We start from the raw sequence: 20,722 nt of genomic DNA, 5'->3' as shown, positions 1-20,722 counted from the left end.
TGGTCTTATGCAAGGGTGACATCTGTGATGTTACAAGTTTGATGATGGGCTAGGATTAGTGGAAGATATGATGCAGGTGTTGAGTATTTGTTAGTGAGCTAATTGGCTACAGCTTCCTTTGTTTAGTACATACTAATAGAATAGGTGGAGAGAGCAGGTATTGAGGAGGAGGTATATAGTGCATATAGATATAGTGTATATAGATATAGATTCATTTTAAGAACATGTAAGTAGCTGGGGTTTTTTTTTGCATAGTTATTTATTGTTGTTATCATGTTGGTATATTTAGTTAGATAGTTAGATAATACTGGCTTTGGGCTTGGGTTTCTTAGAGCACACGTACTTTGTGTTTTAAATTGTAATTTAATTGTTTCATGATGGATGTGTTCTTAACTTGATGTTGTAATTATTACCGTTTATTCCTAGGCAGAATGGAGTCTAATAGTCATGGCCTTAAACCACAGTACAATTTACTAATCCTGCACCTTACTGTAGTTCTTTAGAGTTGGTCTAAATCTAGATTTGGTTTGGGGGTGCCTGTATTGACACAATCTGTTTTCTTTCTGTTTTCATCCTCTGAATAATTCATGTTTGTTTCCAGCCAGAAGGTAGACACAAAAAGCTGGAGTAACTCAACGGGACGGGCAGCATCTCTGGAGAGAAGGAATGGGTGATGTTTCGGGTCGAGACCCTTTAAGCCAGCATCTGCAGTTCCTTCTTACACATTGTGTTTCCACCCAAGATCTCTAAAGACTGAGTCCTGCGCTGCTAGAAGTGTCTGCTCCCATTCTGTCAAATGTTGGCGTAAGGTGGGATAAACTTCATCTCCAATGATGTTGCCTTGATATGCAAGTCTCATTTCATTCAAAGTATTTCTTTGTCAGTTAAAGTAGTGTCTGTTCTATTATGGCCAGACGACATGTTAAATTTTGAACTGTCTGTATGCCCCTGTCTGTTTCTGTTTTTTATAGCATCCTGCTCCTCTGTGTGATTCACTACTGCAGTCACAATGGACATTGATGGAGATATTTCTCCAGGCATTGCCCATGTGTTGCGTGTATGTCTATTTTGGCAGGGGGTGGAATTTTTCTCAGCTGGAGCTGTCCCTCCCTCCAGGTATTCTGTGCAGGATGGAACTGCAGATGCTGGTTTACACTGAAGATAGACACAAAAGTTCTTGATTAGAACGGGTGTCAATGGTTATGGAGCGAAGGCAGGAAAATGGGATTAGGAGGCAGAGATCAGCCATGATTGAATGGCGGGGTGGACTCGATGGGCCGAATGGCCTAATTCTACTCCTATAACTTGTGAAAATGTTGGAGTAGCAACGAGACAGGCAGCATCTCTGGAGAGAAGGAATGGGTGACATTTTGGGTGGAGACCCTTCTTTGAGGGTGTCATGTGCCATAGTTTGGTTTTCCCCAGTTATTTTGAACAGTCTGTATGGTCCTGGTTGTGAGCAGGCTTTGATGTCCATCGTATACAGCAACAGGTGGTGCAGTCAGAACACTGGATGTAACACATGTCCTTGTACCCGCTCCCTCAACCCCAGCCAGTCTGTTCAGGCAAGGCAGAGGTTCACTTGCACCAACCTCATCTAATGTATCTATTGTTGTCGGTGTGGGCTCCTATATATCAGATAGACCAACATTTCAAATCCCCTTCCCATTCCCATATTGACCTTTCTGTCGTGGGCCTTCATTGTCAGACCGAGGCCACTTGCAAATTGGAGGAACAGCATCTTGTATTTAGCTTGAGCAGCTTACAACCCAGCGGTATGAATGTTGATTTCTCTAATTTCAAGTAATCCCTGCATTCCCTCTCTCTTCTCTTCCGCACCCTAGTCGGCCTGCTAGTTCCACTAGCAGGACCACTTCTGAAGAAGGGTCATGAAGACGTCTGAAGAGGGTCTCAACCCAAAACATCGCCTATTTCCTTCGCTCCATAGATGCTGCCTCACCCGTTGAGTTTCTCCAGCATTTTTGTCTACGGTAGATTATCCAGCATCTGCAGTTCCTTCTGAAACATCTGTTTATATCCTGATTAAGAAGGAACTGCAGATGCTGGAAAATCGAAGATAGACAAAAATGCTGGAGAAACTCAGCGGGTGAGGCAGCATCTACCGAGTGAAGGAAATAGGCAACGTTTTCTGGTCGAAACCCTTCTTCAGATGTATATATCTTTATATCCTTGTATCCCTTTATCATCTCTCCCCCCCAGCCAACTATGGGCTCCACCTTTCCTTGGTCATCAGTTGCCAGCACTGTTTTGATCTGGCCTTTTTCTACCTCCCCTCCCCTCCTCTACTTTAATTCTGAAGAAGGTTTCCAACCCGAAACATCACCTGCTGCTATCAGACCCGTCAAGTTATTCCAGCACTTTTGGTATAAACTAGCATCTGTAGTTCACATTCATGTGGTGTTTGGTTTAGCTGGACTGGTGCTGGGCCTGTTGATGAAGTCGGTGTATTCTGCTGCACTGTAGGATTCACTGCTGCAGTCACACACAATGAACCCTTCGTGGAGATTACGTTTGTAATTACAGCGGCGCACCACTGGGTGGGAGTGTCGGCCACAAATTGAGACCATTTGTAGTTACAGTAGCGCACCACTGGGTGGGAGTGTCGTCCACAAATTGAGACCGTTTGTAGTTACAGCAGCGCACCACTAGGTGGGAGTGTCGGCCACAAATTGAGACCGTTTGTAGTTACAGCAGCGCACCACTGGGTGGGAGTGTCGGCCACAAATTGAGACCGTTTGTAGTTACAGCACCGCACCACTGGGTGGGAGTGTCGGCCACAAATTGAGACCGTTTGTAGTTACAGCACCGCCTGCTGTGCAAGTCTTGGAACGAGCAGCCAGGGATGGTGCTGGAGTCTGATGCATACAAGATACTCGAGTAGCATATGGATATGGAGGGATTTTGGGTTAGGACTCTGCATATTCATAATAATTTGGTCAATGTATGCTGCTACCCTGAAGGAGCCACTGCAACACATAATGGCCCATCTAGGAGATATTTCTCCAGACATTTGTCCAATGCAGAGTTTTCACATCTGGGACTTGGTTTTCCCCCCTTTATTCTAATTGTTTCCAGTTAATACACCAAGATCTTTCTAGACCTTCTAAATGTGAGGGTGTGATCAAGGGTGTCGGGATATTTGAAACCATGAAAGTTGTGTATTGTCAGACTTCAAGTACAGCTTCAAGTCGACCTGGATTTGGTCTTTATCGAGATTGGAGATGCAAGGCCTGTATTCCTAGCACTCTTTGGTTGAATGGAATTAATGTTGGGGAAAGATTAATTATGGCCTAATTAGTTGTCATAAGTGGTAGGAGGAGAATTAGGTCATTCGGCCCATCAAGTCCACTCTGCAATTCAATCATGGCTGATCTATCTCTCCCTCCTAACCCCATTCTCCTGCCTTTTCCCCATAACCCCTGACACCATTATAAATCAAGAATCTATCTCTGCTGTAAAAAATATCCATTGACTTGCCATCTGTGGCAATGAATTCCGCAGATTCGCCACCCTCTGACTAAAGGAATTCCTCCTCATCTTCTTAAAGGAACGCCCTTTAATTCTGAAAAGCTTTTGTTGCATGCTAACCAGTCAGCAGAAAGACAAGACATGATTACAATCAATCCATTTACAGTGTGTAGACATATGATATGGGAACAGCGTTTAGTGCAAGGTAAAGCCAGCAAAATCTGATCAAGGATAGTCTGAGGGTCACCAATGAGGCAGATAATAGTTCACCACCGCTCTCTGGTTGTGGTAGGATGATTCAGTTGCCTGAGAACAGCTGGGAAGAAACTGTCCCCAAATCTGGTGGTGTGCGTTTTCACACTTCTATACCTTTTGCCTGATGGGAGAAGAGGTAGTGGCCAGGGTGCGACTTGTCCTTGATTATGCTGCTGGCCTTGCCGAGGCAGCGTGAGGTGTCAATGGAAGGGAGGTTGGTTTGTGTGATGGTCTGGGCTGCGTCAACAATTCGCTGCAATTTCCTGCGGTCTTGAATGGAGCTGTTCCCAAACCAAGCTGTGATGCATCCCGGTAAAATGCTCTCTGTGGTGCATCTGTAGATGTTGGTGAGAGTTTTGGGGACATGCCGAACTTCCTAAGCCTTCTAAGGAAGTAGAGGCATTGATGTGTTCAACTTACTTTGATATGTACAGTAGAGAGTAGGTATGTTGCAAAGCCTACCTGAAGCGTCGCTGAAAATCTGTCCCAGGCCGTGTGCGCGATTTTGGCGCCATGGTTCAACCGCTGTTCAAATCGCGGTTTTTCAGCCTAGTTAATTATTAACGAAAAATCGCTGGAATATTCCCTCACGAGCTATTATTAGTTTTAAGGGCTTTCTTTACTTGTTATAGTAGGTTAAAAATTAACCTCTAAACCCCTGACCGCCGACAACGGGCCAGATCTCATACAGGGGAAAACAGAAGGTAGGCTGTTTATTTTTACGTTTAAAAAGGGCTCCTTAAGAACCCTTTATACAAAGTTTAATGTTGCGAGTAGCTAATTTTGGGCCCATTATATCCCGCAGTATTTTTCTGGGCATTTGAGGGCACAAATCTACCGCAATGTGAATGTTCTAAACAAACGCGTTCACAGGATCCCACTAGAAAGCTGATTTAAGTGGACATTAATTTACAGCAATTGAATACTAAATTCCTTCCGTTTGGCCTATAAATTAATGTAAATGAGATTTAAAAATCATGTTTTATTGTGAATTATTTGTGAATATTATTTGGACACTTAGGCTATTTAAAAATGTTAATCATTTATTAAGAAGTGGATAGATGTTTAGATCTAGTAATTGAAGTTTGTAATTAGCTACAATTACGTAACTAACTAATTATATGTTTTAATTTCAGGTCATCCAAGTAAGATTATTTTATATTTGTTTCAGAATGCTTCAATCTATGATAACTGAAAATTTCATTCAGTTCTCTTAATTTTTAAGAAAGTTATGGGCTTTTGACTGTCCACAATCACAGCTTTTTTGTTATGTCCATAGAAAATCAATAGGGAACAAGGTGCTAATTTGCGAGTATGAAAATGGCCATAACTTTTTAAATACTTGAGATATGAAAGTGAATTAGGTGTTGAATTAAACTTATTTTTATGCTTTATCTGATGGGATAAATTGCAGACTTGATTTTTAAAATCTCAAAATTTTGTAACATTGCTATAGAGTGGCGTGGTTTAGGGACTCTGGGTTGGATAAGATGACATAGACACGGAGAATTCTTCAAGAAGACGAAAGCTTTTATTTGCAAATATTGGCTGGAACATTCAGAGATGACACCACCTGTCCGTTCTCTAATTGCTCTCCGACTACAGAAACAGGCTTTTTATTACAGTTTCACCCATATCTTTTCTACCTTATCTTGCATTCTGCACTCCTTTCGCATCAATCTATCTTCGATTCTAATATTCTCTGTCGCGCCACCATTAACTTCCGTCCTTGGTTCAGTCTTATTAAACTTTGCAATTCCCCTCATATCTCTTCCTCTTTCGCCACCCTTAAATTCCAACTGTTACTCTAATCTCCCAGCTATGTCTACTTTGTCACCGTTATGTTTTAGCTACAGCCAAGGTTACACACACCATATTATAATGTTACATAGTAGTTTAAGTTTAGTACAAAGATACAAATGTATTTATTAAGAATACAAAGATGCAAAAGTAGAAATAAGTAACTTGTTCAGTGTCTTGATTACTAGATAAATGATTTAAATAAGTGCTGCTAAATGGCTAACAATCATGTGAGGCTACTAAAATAAGCTGATGTCTGATTACGTAAAATAGCTGACTGCTGCTATGATAAATGTTTTAATTAAGCTATGTATTCTTCTATATAACTTCCATAAGAGCATGCTGACTGGTTGCATCGTGGCTTGGTTCGGCAACTTGAGCGCCCTGGAGCGGAAAAGACTACAAAAAGTAGTAAACCCAGTCCATCTTTGGCTCTGACCTACCTTCCATCGAGGGCAGCATCGTCAAGGACCCACATCATCCTGGCCATTCAGGTAGAAGGTACAGGAGCCTGAAGACTGCAATGTCCAGGTTCAGGAATAGCTACTTCCCCAAAACCATCAGGCTATTAAACTCGGCTCGGACAAAACTCTGAACATTAATAGCCCATTATCTGTTTTTAGCACTGGTCTGGGCTGCGTCCACGATTTGTTGCAATTTCCTGCTGTCTTGAATGGAGCTGTTCCCAAACCAAGCTGTGATGCATCCTGATAAAATGCTCTCTGTGGTGCATCTGTAGATGTTGGTGAGAGTTGTTGGGGACATGCCGAACTTCCTAAGCCTTCTAAGGAAGTAGAGGCGTTGATGTGCTTTCTTGGTCGTTGATTCATTATGGGTGGTCCAGGAGAAGTTGTTGGTGATATTGACTCCTAGGAATTTGAAGTTTTCAACCATCTCAACTTCTGCGTCGTCAATGCAGACTGGGGTGTGTGGACCACTTCACTTCCTGAAGTCCATCACTATCTCCTTTGTCTTGCTGACATTGAGAGAAAGGTTGTTGTCTCGACACCAGAACACGAGGTTCTCAATCTCCTTCCTGTACTCCGTCTCATCATTATTAGATATCCGGCCCACAATGATGGTGTAATCTGCGAATTTGTAAATTGAATTAGTTTCATTCATGTGTACCCATTTTATTGAATGATTATTTTACTGATTGATCGGGTCCAGAACGTTACTGCAATAGTTGCCAACAAAGAAGCAAACTATGTTCAAGAAAGAACTGCAGATGCTGGAAAATCGAAGGTAGACAAAAATGCTGGAGAAACTCAGCGGGTGAGGCAGCATCTATGGAGCGAAGGAAATGGGCAACGTTTCGGGTCGGGTTGCGGTAAGAAGCAAACTATTGGCTGGTTGCTAATTTATGCAAATAAACATGCATGCTGGGAAATAATAGAGGAATATAAACAATATTTCTCCATCATTAGTAAGTTTATAAATGACGGGAAAGATCGATAGCTTGTGTTTAATTCTCTCCTGGATTTGGTTGGGGGTCCAGGACCTCGGGTTTGGTCGGCCTGACTCAAATGTGTTTTGCTGTGCATTGAGAGTGGCACGGCGGCTGCTTAAAGGTAAGGCTATACTTTTAAGGATCATTTCTATAGTCTGTGACTAGAGAAATTGTGTACTAAAGAGTAAGGTCTCACCAACCACGATGAGGAGTTGCAGCGTTCCCTCCTGAGCGCGAAGCGGTCCTCCGGCTTTGTTTTACACAAGTGCTGGTGGGCATTGATGACCGTTCCCTGCCCCCATTGCGGGGGCTGTGGAGGGAGGAAACGCAGTCTGAGTGGTTGGTTTCATTATAATTAAAAACAGATGAACATTTGTGCCTTATCTTAGGTGTTTCTTTACTATGTGTCCTCTTAAGTCATTGGTTTGATTGCAGTGCCTTGCACTGAAAAGTTACTTCAAGATGTATGGAAATGAATGCTGCAAGCAGGCTAAGTCACTGTTTCCAAAGCGGTGCTGTAGTTTTTCATACAACGGCTATCAACAAACCCAAACTCTAACTCAACCCTAATGACCCCAACCCAAAATATCCAACCATGAGAAACCAGGCAACTGGAAACTTTATTGAACTCCATTTTCAGTCTCATAGGAGGCAATTGGGATTAATTCTGGGTTTTCCACCATGCTTGGTGCTGGGCTAGAAGGGGATTTACAATTTGATTTTCAACTCAATGTTGTCAATTATATTTCAGGGTAACATCTAGTTATATACCAGACAAAATTGCAGATGCTGGTATCTCAAGTAAACACACAGTGCTGGGAGGACTGAGACCGAGAGGTCGTAGTCTCAGAATTAAAGGACGTTCTACTAGGAAGGAGATGATGTGGAATTTCTTTAATAAGAGGGTGGTGAATCTGTGGAATTCTTTGCCACAGAAGGCTGTGGAGGCCAAATCAGTGGATATTTTTAAGGCACTGATAGATTTGTGGTTAGTACGGGTGTCAGAGGTTATGGGGAAAAGGCAGGAAAATGGGGTTAGGAGTGAGAAATCATTGAATGGTGGAGTAGACTTGATTGGCCGAATGGCCTAATTCTAACAGACCCCAATCAGTGAGGATAGGGGACAAATCATCCTCTACGACAATTTTCAACACTGATGCTCCACAAGGCTGCGTTCTCTGCCCCCTTCTTTACTTCTTGTACACCCATGACTGTGCAGTCATGTACAAATCTAATTCAATTTAGAAATTCGCAGACTACACCACCATTGTGGGCCGGGTATAAAATAATGATGAGACGGAGTACAGGAAGGAGATTGAGAACCTCGTGTTCTGGTGTCGAGACAACAACCTTTCTCTCATTGTCAGCAAGACAATGCAGATAGTGATGGACTTCAGGAAGTGAAGTGGTCCACATACCCCAGTCTGCATTGACAGCGCTGAGTAGAGATGGTTGAAAACTTCAAATTCCTAGGAGTCAATATCACCAACAACTTCACCTGGACCACCCATAATGAATCAATGACATTGTCAGGGGGTCAAGGGTCCAGTTGCAGAGATGAGTGCTGACACCAAGTCCTGCTAGTTTGGTGTTGGGCTTGGATGGTATGATGGTGTTAAAGGCAGAGCTGTAGTCTATGAATAGGAGTCTTGTGGCACCACCTGGTGGTCAGACCGCTTACTGTCGAACCCTCGTCAATGGTTGCGAGGAGTGTCACGTGACGTTGTGTGTTCAGGGGAGTGTCCTGCTGCATCACCAGATCTTACCTTGAGATCGTTAGTCCACAGGTAGTGGAGCTCGAGTCAACGCCCTCCCTCAGCACCAATGACTCAATACGTTAGAGAGTCCCAAACGCACATGTATGTTAAATTTATCTCACCAAATAAAGTAACCGTTTGGTTACAAAGTTTGGACTGGCTACAATCTGATGAAGGTGTCTGTCTTATCCAGGGATGAATGTAGGGCCAGGGCGATGGCATCGTCCGTGGACCTGTTGTGGCGTTAGTAGGGCAAAGCCACTGGGTAGATTGGATTTAATGCGTTCCATAATGCATAACCATAACGAGAGACATTCCATCTCAAAACATTTCATGATGGTGGAGAGCGTAGTGATGATGGAAAAGCATCACCTTCCCTGCACTCCCCACCCCCGCGATGGTCTACACATTCTCCTCTGTTCACTCATCTCCAAAACATGAGTCCCATATTCCCTTCCACCCAGATCTCTCCCTCTGGTTTTACATTTCAAAGCTCTCTGTATTTGACATTTTGTTCCCTTTCACCTTTGACACTCATTCCATCCATCTGCTAATAACACTTTTGCCTGTATCTACCGAACACTAGCCAGGCTTTATTCCCTCCCCCTCCCCCCCCCGAAAACTCTTTCTCCCCTGTACTCCATTAGTGTGAAACTTTTAAATCTCTCCATGTACTGGAGACCCGACCTTTTCTTGTCGGGTCTCAGTTGTCGTTGGGGCTGCAACGAGGAGCGGCCTCCAACAGAAGAAGCCGGGGACTCTGGTGCCAACTCACCTCACCGTCGCGGAGCTGGCCGAGCCCAGAGCGGGTGGAGGGGTGGTGGAGCGCTGCTGCTGCTGCTGCTGATGATGGGGAGGCTGCTACTGCGGGTCTGTGGACGGCGGCACCGGGAGCCCGCGGGTCCCTGGAGGGAGACCGCTTGTCAGGGCTCTCGCAACGGTGACTTCTCCCGCCCGAGTTGCGGGGTCGAAGAGCTCCTGGAGCGGGGCCTACATCACTGCCCCGCGCGGCTTGGAATGGCCGCGGGACTCTGCGAACGCACGCCGGGGGCTCCAACATCAAGACCCGGTGTGTGACCTTGCACCACCCGGCGTGGCTTTAATGGCCGCGGGACAATCGCCATCGCCAGCGGGGGGCTTTGACTTTGACTCGGACATCGGGGGGGGGGGAGAGTGCAGTGGAGAGATAAGTTTTTTTGGCCTTCCATCACAGCTATGTGATGGATGTTTATGTAAATTATGTTGTGTCTGGGGTCTATTTGTGTGTAATGTATGGCTGCAGAAATGGCATTTCGTTTGGACCTCCAGGGGTCCAAATGACAATTAAATTGACTATTGACTATTGAAGGCTTCTAAACTCTCATCTTTCTACTTCTTCCATGGATACTGCCTGTCCCATAAGGAATAAGAGTAGAGTTAGGCCATTCGGCCCATCAATTCTACTCCGCCATTCAATCATGGCTGATCTATCTCTCACTCCTAACCCCATTTTCCTGCCTTCTCCCCCATAACCTTTGACACCCATACTAATCACAAAGCTATCTATATGTGCCTTAATATCCACTGACTTGGCCTCCACAGCCTTCTGTGGCAAAGTATTCCACAGATTCACCACCATCTTATTAAAGAAATTCCACCTCATCTCCTTCCTAGAAGAATGGCCTTTAATTTTGAGACAATGACCTCTCGGCCTCAGTCCTCCCAGCACTGTGTGTTTACTTGAGATACTAGCATCTGCATTTTTGGCTGGTATAAAACTAGATGTTACCCTGAGTTATAATTGACAACATTGAGTTGAAAATCAAATCGTAAATTCCCTTCTAGTCACGCTGAACCAAGAATAACAAGATAATGCACAAATGTTCATCTGTTTTTAATTATAATGAAACCAACCACTCAGACTGCGTTTCCTCCCTCCACAGCCCCCACAATGGGGACAGGGAACGGTCATCAATGCCCACCAGCACTTGTATAAAACAAAGCTGGAGGACCGCTTCGCGCTCAGGAGGGAACACTGCAACTCCTCATCGTGGTTGGTGAGACCTTACTCTTTAGTACACGATTTCTCTAGTCACAGACTTTATTCATTGATAAATATATACAATTCCTGAACCATTCAAACAAACAAAATTTATCCGACATTTTCGGAGACTATACAAGTTTTTTCAGTACAATTTTTTTACATTTTTCAAATTTCACCAAACAGTCCCCCACCCGTGCCACTCTGTGGCCCCCTGGCGTGGGATTCCTTCCCTTAATTTAATTTGAGGGGTGTCTCCACCTTATCATGCCCCCTATGTCCAGCAACGGAAGGACCCTAGACTGTGGTCCTCCCCCACCGAGCCTTGGCGTTGGCTGCACCAAGCTTCAGCGAGTCCCTTAGCACGTACTCCTGCAGTCTGCAGTGGGCCAGTCGGCAACATTCCCTGACGGACATCTCGTTCTGCTGGGTGGTGAGCAACGCTCGGGCAGACCAAAGAGCGTCTTTGACCGAGTTGATGACCCTCCAGCAGCACTCGATGTCAGTCTCTGAATGTGTCCCTGGGAACAGTCCGTAAATCACAGAGTCCTCTGTGACGGAGCTGTTCGGGATAAATCGTTCCAGGGACCCTTGCATACCTCTCCAGACTCTTTTTGCAAACCCACACTCTGCAAAGAGGTGGGCAACCGTCTCCTCTCCACCGCAACCGTCCCGGGGGCAGCGTGAGCTGGTGGTGAGGTTCCGACGGTGCAGAAAGGATCTAACTGAGAGGGCTCCCCTCACCGCCAGCCAAGCCAGGTCTTGGTGCTTGTTGGTGAGTTCTGGCGATGAGGCATTTTGCCAGACAAGCTGGGCAGTCTGCTCTGGGAACCACGTCACCGGATCCATCGAGTCCTTTCCCTGCAGTGCCTGCAGGACATTCCGTGCTGACCACTGCCCGATGGACTTGTGGTCAAAGGTGTTGGTCCGGAAGAAGCTTTCCACAGACGACAGATGGGGCGGCAATGTCCAGCTGACTGGCACAACAGCCTTAGGGAGGAGGACGGCTCGGTAGCATCCTTGCAGACAGACATGCTGAGGGTCTGCAAATCCTTTTACACGGAATTGTATGACAGAAAGGCCACAGACAGCACTGCCTCACAGAACTTCCTGTCCTCTATCACGGAGGTCTTGGAGGACAGCAAGCGGGAGAGTCTGGACCAACCACTGACCCTAGAGGAGCTGACTGGCTCCATCCGCTCCTTTGACTCGAGTAAAACTCCCGGAAGCGATGGCTTACCGGCTGAGTTGTACTCGACTGGGTGGGCCCGGACCTGCTGGTAGTGTACAACGACATGCTTCTAGCAGGCAGCATGTCAGACTCCATGAGGAAAGGCAGCATTACCCTAATCTACAAGCAGAAGGGGGAGAGGAAGGATATAAAGAATTGGAGACCCATAACATTGTTGAATGTAGATTACAAGATCCTGTCTAAGGCCATCGCCAACCGGGTCAAGTCTGCTCTGGGACGGGTAATCCACCCGGACCAAACCTGTGCTGTACCTGGCAGGAAAATCTCAGACAGCCTAGCGCTGCTGAGAGATACCATTGCCTACGTGCAGGACAGACGGGTGGATGCCTGCCTAGTCAGCTTGGACCAGGAGAAGGCCTTCGACAGGATATCGCACACGTACATGAGGGACGTGCTCTCTAAAATGGGGTTTGGGGAGGGAATCCGAAATTGGATCAAACTGCTCTACACCAATATCAGTAGTGCAGTCCAAATCAATGGGTGGGAATCAGACAGTTTCCCTGTAAGGTCTGGAGTCAGGCAGGGTTGCCCTCTCTCTCCTGTCTTGTTTGTCTGCTGTATTGAACCTTTTGCCGAGTCCATCAGGAAGGATGCGAGCATAAGAGGAGTGACATTGCCAGGCAGTGGGGGCATTCAAGTAAAGACCTCCCTGTACATGGACGATGTCGCCGTCTTCTGCTCGGATCCAAGGTCGGTCCGCAGATTGATCAGCATCTGCGACCAGTTTGAGTCGGCCACGGGAGCCAGGGTGAACCGCAGGAAGAGCGAGGCCATGCTCTTTGGCAACTGGCCCGACCGATCTTCCATCCCCTTCACCATCAAGCCTGACTTCTTGAAGGTGCTGGGGATCTGGTTCGGGGGGGCTGAGGCGAGTGACAAGAATTGGCTGGAGCGGGTAGCCAAGGTGGGGAGGAAGCTGGAGCTGTGGAGGCAACGCTCCCTCTCCATAACCGGAAAAAATTTGGTCATCAGGTGTGAGGTGCTCTCGGGGTTGCTGTACTTGGCACAAGTGTGGCCTGTCCCTCCCTCCTACGCCACGGGGATCACCCGGGCCGTCTTCCAGTTCATCTGGGGGTCGAGGATGGACCGGGTGCGACGGGTCACAATGTACAAGTCGGCAGACAACGGGGGTAAAAGCGTGCCCAACGTCGCCCTCACCCTGATGGCCACCTTTGTGTGTGGCTGCATCAGGCGGAGTGTAGAGCCAAGGCACGTGGGCACTAAGTGTCACTACCTGCTGAGGTTCTACCTGTCCCCGGTGTTGCGAAGGATGGGCCTGGCGCAGATTTCTCTAGTCACAGAGCTGAAACAGTGTCCATTCATTTCCTTCAAAACATCTGAATATGGATGCTGAGAAAGCCAATTTTTGCTCTGTATGTATTTTTAAATTCAGTATAAAGTCTATTTTTAGAAATATTTAAAAAACATTTTTGAACCTGATTCTGCGCTGGTCATAAAAAATCACCAAGTTCAAGTGTCATGAATCATGCTCAGGTACAAATGTTAATCTATTTTTTATTATAATAAAGCCAACCACTCAGACTGCGTTTCCTCCCTCCACAGCCCCCACAATGGGGGCAGGGAACGGTCATCAATGCCCACCAGCACTTGTATAAAACAAAGCCGGAGGACCGCTTCGCGCTCAGGAGGGAACGCTGCAGCTCCTCATCGTGGTTGGTGAGACCTTACTCTTTAGTACACGATTTCTCTAGTCACAGACTATAGAAATGATCCTTAAAAGTATAGCCTTACCTTTCAGCAGCCGCCGTGCCACTCTCAATGCACAGCAAAATACCGTTTAGTCAGGCCGACCAAACCCGAGGTCCTGGACCCCCGACCAAATCCAGGAGGGAATTAAACACAAGCTCTGTCGATCTTTTCCCGTCATTTATGAACTTACTAATGATGGAGAAATATTGTTTATATTCCTCTATTATCTCCCAGAATGCATGTTTATTTGCATAAATTAGCAACCAGCCAATAGTTTGCTTCTTACCGCAACCCAACCCGAAACGTTGCCCATTTCCTTTGCTCCATAGATGCTGCCTCACCCGCTGAGTTTCTCCAGCATTTTTGTCTACCTTCGATTTTCCAGCATCTGCAGTTCTTTCTTGAACATAGTTTGCTTCTTTGTTGGCAACTATTGCAGTAACGTTCTGGACCCGATCAATCAGTAAAATAATCGATCAATAAAATGGGTACACATGAATGAAACCAATCTGCAACTTATTTTGATATGTACAGTAGAGAGTGTCGTGGTTTAGGGACTCGGGGTTGGATCAGATGACACAGACACGGAGAATTCTTCAAGATGACGAAAGCCTTTATTTGCAAACATCGGCTGGAACAGTCAGAGATGACACCACCTGTCCGTTCTCTAATTGCTCTCCGACTACAGTAATAGGCTTTTTATTACAGTTTCACCCATATCTTTTCTACCCTATCTTGCATTCTGCACTCATTTCGCATCAATCTATCTTCAATTCTAATATTCTCTGTCCCGCCACCATTAACTTCCGACCTTGGTTCAATCTTATTAAACTTTGCAATTCCCCTCATATCTCTTCCTCTTTCGCCACCCTTAAATTCCAACTGTTACTCTAATCTCCCAGCTATGTCTACTTTGCCACCCTTATGTTCTAGCTACAGCCAAGGTTACACACACCATATTATAATGTTACATCTTATATATTACTAAAACTCTGTTCTTGAACGCATTTGGCGATCTGTGCTGCGATTTCCGAGAGAACGCCGCCACCTACGGCCGTCATTTTTGGCCACCTCGCTCAGAGCCCCCCTCTGCCGCATGTGTGCCGAGGACTTTTCCCGTCAATGAAATATGACCGGGATATTAATGATTTTACAACATTCCCCATTCTCTCTACTGCCCCCGCTGGCAGCAGGGGAGGAGGGGACTATAAAACCCGGAAGTGTCCTGCTTCAATCACTTTCTGCCGGACCACGAAGTGAAAGGGTCACGGCTCTCTGAGCTGCAGCTCTACTCCAAGGTGAGTCCCCTGCATATGCTTTTTCAGCCAATTGATATGTATGTTGTTCACCATTCACCATGGTCTGAAGTTTCTTGGCATTTTGTTGGAAAGAGTTTGTAAATTTGTCTATCTATATTGTGTTTGAAATGTGTATTGAAAATAAAAAGCATTTGCAAATTTGTCTATCTATATTGTGTTTGAAATGTGTATTGAACATGAAATGCATTTGCATATTTGTCTATCTATTGAACATGAAATGCATTTGTATATTTGTTTATCTATATTGTGTTTGAAATGTATATTGAACATGAAATGCATTTGCATATTTGTCTATCTATAATGTATTTGAAATGTGTATTGAACATGAAAAGCATTTGTATATTTGTCTATCTATATTGTGTTTGAAATGTGTATTGAACATGAAAAGCATTTGTTATTGTTATAAAGCGTTTGCAAATTTGTTTCTCTTGGGTTTTAAAATGGTTGCACCCATTTTCAGGTGACTAAAGCATGATGTCTTTGAAATGTTCATGTAAATTGAAATGCATTTGTTGCAACGTTTTCAGGCGAGTAATGCACAAATAAAGCTTTATATTTGGACCAGAACTGTGTTTACATTTAAAATTGGCGCTCATTTTGTGATTTTTGCGGTTGCAAGATGGCGGTGATGACGTCATTTCCGGTGATCGGTAAGCCGACGGTGATGACATTATTTCTGGTGATCGGTAACCCAGCGGTGATGACGTCATTTCTGGTCGGAGGCAAGATGGCGGCGATGACGTCATTTCCGGTCGGAGGCAAGATGGCGCTGCCTGCAGAGTGCATGAGGTATTGAAAAATTCTACAGAACTGGTAAGTGTTTGTTGCAGCCACAGCGGCAATTGTGTTTCAGCAAAAGCTGCGTGTGTGTGTGTCTGTGTGTCTGTGTGAATATGCCTGTGAATGTGTGTGTGCGTGTGAATATGCGTGTGAATATGTGTGTGTGTGTACGTGTGTGTGTCTGAATAAGTGTGGGAGTGAATATGTGTGTGTGTGATTGAATGTGTGTGTGACTAAATGTGTGTATGAGTGAGTGCGCATATGTGTGTGAGTGCGTGTGAATATATGTGTGTGTGTGTGTGTGTGTGTGAAATAATATAGTATTTTGTAGTTCAGAGCTTATTTGTTAAGTTTAATAGCGTGATGGCTGTCAGGAAGAAGCTGTTCCTCAATGTAGATGTTACCGTTTTCAGTTTACAAAAGTCGGACGTGACTCCAGAAGTCGGGCATCAGTCAGTCCACAAGCCGTGAGAGTCAGTCAGTCTAAAGGGCATGAGTTAATCCCAAGGCAGTGAGTGAGTCCACAGGTCATGAGTAAATCGCTCACTGCCCCCTCTCCTCCACTGACATGCCCCACCTCCGCCTGGCTATAGGATGCACCCCCTACTGAAGCCGCCCTCATCCCCTGCATGAGCCCCCCCCCCCCCATTTCTCATCAGCTCACGAGAACCCCCACCTGAAGCTGTGCCCCTCCCTTGGCTGCACGATGTTTACCACCCCCACCCCACCCTGACAGCCCCCACCTCAAAAAAATGTTTTGCACAAAATCTTCAGTGTTCATTAACAACTGAAATTGTCTTTATGCTGCTTTTTCAACATCATGTCAGGAAATGTTAGAGGTCAAGGTGATGTGGCTATTGCTGTAGTATCCTCTAGGATAGCAGCTACATTTCTGCCTGGTGGAAGAACTACACATTCTCGATTCAAGATACCCATCCAAGTGGCCGAGGATACATTGTGCAACATCGAGAAGAACTCTAAGACGGCACATTTCACGAGGCAAGTGAAAGTCATTGTTTGGGATGAATGTCCAATGATTAGGAGAGAATGCCTTGAAGTTGTGGACAGAACTCTTCCAGATGTCTTCAGCAACACCAAGCATTTTGGTGCCCCCCTGCCAGTACAGGCCTCAGTGACTGAGCTGCCAGCCCTCAGTGACTGAGCTGCCAGCCCAAAAATCCATTCTGCCCACAAACTCCTTACTAGCCCTCTGGAAACCAGTACCTTTGGCCCAACATACTAGCTCAACAGAAATATGAAGGGAAATGTCAAAGGTTTCCTGAAGGATGGAACATCGCCCAAGAATGTTGTCATTAATAGCGTGCTTCGTTGAATGATGACTTCTGAGATAAATTCTCAGATTTTCCTTAAAATTTGACCGCTGACTTTCTCTATATTAAAATTGTCTCTTTTTATCAACAGGAAATAGTCATCAAGAGGCAGCGAGCAGCAGAACACAACAAGAGCAACAAGACACAACAAGTAAAAACTTAATAAATCTCATCTTTAAAATTTAAATTGTTCTTATATTTTAAGAGTCATTCACATTTTAAACTTTAATAAAACCTTTTTGCACTTTTAATGCTGTGTGTTCTTCATCACAATAGAACCTAATAGGCAGGAATGGCTGCTCTGTGGGAGAGCCACTAAGAGTGCATGGGGGGGAGGTTGTTTGGAGATGCACTGAATGTGTGGGTGGGAGGGGAATGGCAAGGAGCAGAGTGGGGGGGGGGGGGGGGGGGTGAAGGTAGGTGGGGTGACTGAGTGAACTGCCAGCGTACCAGGCGTGAGTGACTGCACTGCCAGCCCACGAGCCGTGAGTTAGTGAACTGCCAGCCCACCAGCTGTAAGTGACTGAACTGCCAGCCCAATAATCCATTCAGTCCACCCTCTTCCCCCTTCTCTCTTACAGTCTGTCACCTGTTTTGGGCAGAATTTCTGGCAGTTTCTCAGCCGCCAGCCTGCCAGGTCCGAGTGATTGTACTGCCAGGCCTCAGTGACTGAGCTGCCAGCCCTCGGTGACTGTGCTGCCAGCCCAAAAATCCATTTGGCCCACAAATTCCATACTAGCCCTCTGGAAATCAGTACCTTCGGCCCCCAACACTCATACTAGCGCAACAGAAAGCCCCCCCCCCCCCCTCCCCCCACTGGCCAGCAATATTGGAATTGGTGGAGAGGTGGAATATTGTGTTGGGTGTCCAGTCCTCCCGTGTGATGCTGGGACCCAACGGGTCCCACTTAGTCTAGTATTTGTTTATGTTGAGTACAAAGATACAAATGTATTTATTAAGAATACAAAGATGCAAAAGTAGAAATAAGTAACTTGTTTAGTGTCTTGATTATTAGATACATGATTTAATTAAGTGCTGCTAAATGGGTAACAATCACGTGAGGCTAATCTAAAATAAGCTGATGTCTGATTACGTAAAATAGCTGACTGCTGCTATGATAAATGTTTTAATTAAGCTATATATTCTTCTATATAACTTCCATAAGAGCATGCTGACTGGGTGCATCATGGCTTGGTTCGGCAACTTGAGCGCCCAGGAGCGGAAAAGATTACAAAAAGTAATAAATACTGCCCAGTCCATCATTGGCTCTGACCTCCCTTCCATCGAGGGGATTTATCGCAGTCGCTGCCTCAAAAAGGCTGGCAGCATCATCAAGGAACCACAATATCCTGGCCACATACTCATCTCCCTGCTACCTTCAGGTAGAAGGTACAGGAACCAGAAGACTGCAACGTCCAGGTTCAGGAATAGCTACTTCCCCACAGCCATCAGGCTATTAAACTCGGCTCGAACAAAAATCTGAACATTAATAGCCCATTATCTGTTTATTTGCACTTTATCTGAATATTTATTCATGTGTGTATATATTTATATAATGGAATATGGACACAGTGCTCTGTTCTGTATTCATGCCTACTATGTTCTGTTGTGATGAAGCAAAGCAAGAATTTCATTGTCCTATCTGGGACACGCAACAATAAACTCTCTAGAACTCTTGAACTTGAACTTGATATGGTGATTCTAATGTAGAAGCAAATTCATAGAAAGTGAAGTGTTGCAGGTGGGAGATTAGGTTGCCAATATCCCAGTCAAAGAGGGACACAGATAACTGTTTGATGCGGCATTTCCCACTAATCCTTTCGATGGTGGGAAAGTCGGTACCCGTGATGGACCACGGTTTGCAGTTTTAGCTACGCCCTCCTTGAGCTAAAGATAGTATCGCTAAACGTGCACAGTGTGAAATGTAAACGCCTCGCAGTACCTGGCCAACGTCAAGGTGGACGTGATTTTTCTGCAGGAGTGCAGGCTGTAACACTTCCGCTGCTGTTGGAGGTGGTCGCGATGGTGGCCCCACGGACTGTCGGTGTGGTCGGGGGGGCAATGACTGTCGCCCATCGGGTCTGGGATCTTGCTGCGGGGAGGGAGGTTCACCATCACCCAGGTGGTTGGGGGCGTCTCCTGGTGGTGGATGTAATGTACCGTGGCTCTCCGCTCTGGCTGATTAATGTGTACGCCTCACCTGTGCAGAGCGAGCGGCTGGCCGTTCTCCAGCAACTCCCACCGCTGCTGCCCACGTCCCGGCCCCTCGTTCCGGCCGGTGACTTCAACTGCATCATTGATGCGGCTGGACGACCACAGACTGGACAGCACGTCCGAGCTCCTGATGGAGACGGTCAAAGATGCAAAGTTGCGCGATGCCTTCAGCGACCCTGCAGGCGGGTCCCAGCCACGGTTCACCTGGTCGAGATCGGACGGTTCAGTCCGGTCCGGGATAGACTTCATCTCCACGTCGAAAGCCATCACGGTCAGACATGCGACCTCACGCCGGTGTTCTTCTCTGACCACTGCCTCCTTCAGGCTTCCTGTCACCTACAGGGGGACCGGAAGGCAGGCAGAGGGACGTGGAAGTTAAATGTGAAGCTGTTGACCCCAGAGAACATTGAGGAGCTAGAGAGAGACTACGCATGTTGGAGAATGGTGAAGCCCCTCCTTGACTCCCCGACACACTGGTGGGAAGCAACCAAGGAGAACATCAAGGGGTTCTTCATATTTCATGGTGTTCAGAGAGCGGTGGTGCCAAACAGCAGCGGCTCGACTACAGTCATCTGTCTTTTTTTAAATTTTTGTCTTGTTAAATGTACGTGTTGATTCTAGTTTTTATTATTTTTTTTAGCTGTGTATATGTGGGGGAAACCGTTTAATCTCTTCCCTGTACGAAGACCCGACTTTTTCCCTGTCAGGTCTCCGATGTCGTTAGGCCTAACATCCTGGAGCCGGTGGTGGCCTCTGGCCAGGACTAACCTGTGGGCTTCAGTCGCGGAGCCTGCGGACCTGACATTGCGGAGCTGGCCATCTTCGGAGCGGGAAGAGCATTGGTGCCGCGCGGCTGCGACCCGACATTGGGGTTTCAGAGGCTCCGACCGCAGACCCGGTGGACGGGAACATCGGGAGATCGCAGGTCCCTGGTGAGAGACCACTTTTCGGAGCTCCCGCAACGGCAACTTCTCCCGCTGGAATTGTGGGGTTTAAAGGACACAGAGCCGGTGCCTAACATCGCCTGGCGTGGTTTAAATGGCCACAGAACTTACCATCGCCCGCCGCGGGCTTAAACATTGGAGCCCCACTTCGCCTCAACACTGCAGTTGGACTGCTGGACCGCGGGAGAAGAACAAAGGGAAGAGAGACTTTGTCTTCCATCATAGTGAGGAAGTGTTGTAGATTCACTGATGGATGTCTGTGTAAATTGTGTTAAGTGTGGGTCTTGTAAAAAACGGTAGAAATGAAATTTCGTTCAAACCAAGCTGTTTGAATGACAATAATAGGCATTCTATTATATTCTATTCTAAGACAGTCAGAGGGAATTGTGGCAACTCCAGAC

At 46.1% G+C, this 20,722-nt stretch overlaps 3 non-coding genes across 3 annotated transcripts; 1 reads left to right on the top strand and 2 right to left on the bottom strand.

Annotated features, from left to right (window-relative positions):
* The first annotated feature begins 7,117 nt into the window (after window positions 1-7,117).
* Window positions 7,118-7,335, top strand: LOC129699178 (small nucleolar RNA U3). The gene has a single exon (XR_008723791.1). It is a non-coding gene; the product is annotated as a small nucleolar RNA U3 (small nucleolar RNA).
* Window positions 7,336-10,642: 3,307 nt separating this feature from the next.
* Window positions 10,643-10,855, bottom strand: LOC129699181 (small nucleolar RNA U3). The gene has a single exon (XR_008723794.1). It is a non-coding gene; the product is annotated as a small nucleolar RNA U3 (small nucleolar RNA).
* A 2,700-nt stretch (window positions 10,856-13,555) lies between these two features.
* LOC129699179 (small nucleolar RNA U3) lies at window positions 13,556-13,773 on the bottom strand. The gene has a single exon (XR_008723792.1). It is a non-coding gene; the product is annotated as a small nucleolar RNA U3 (small nucleolar RNA).
* Window positions 13,774-20,722: the final 6,949 nt, after the last annotated feature.

Source organism: Leucoraja erinacea, chromosome 7 (genome assembly GCF_028641065.1).
Source record: "Leucoraja erinacea ecotype New England chromosome 7, Leri_hhj_1, whole genome shotgun sequence".
Classification (NCBI taxonomy): domain Eukaryota; kingdom Metazoa; phylum Chordata; class Chondrichthyes; order Rajiformes; family Rajidae; genus Leucoraja; species Leucoraja erinaceus.
This window is presented reverse-complemented; position numbering and strand designations above follow the sequence as displayed.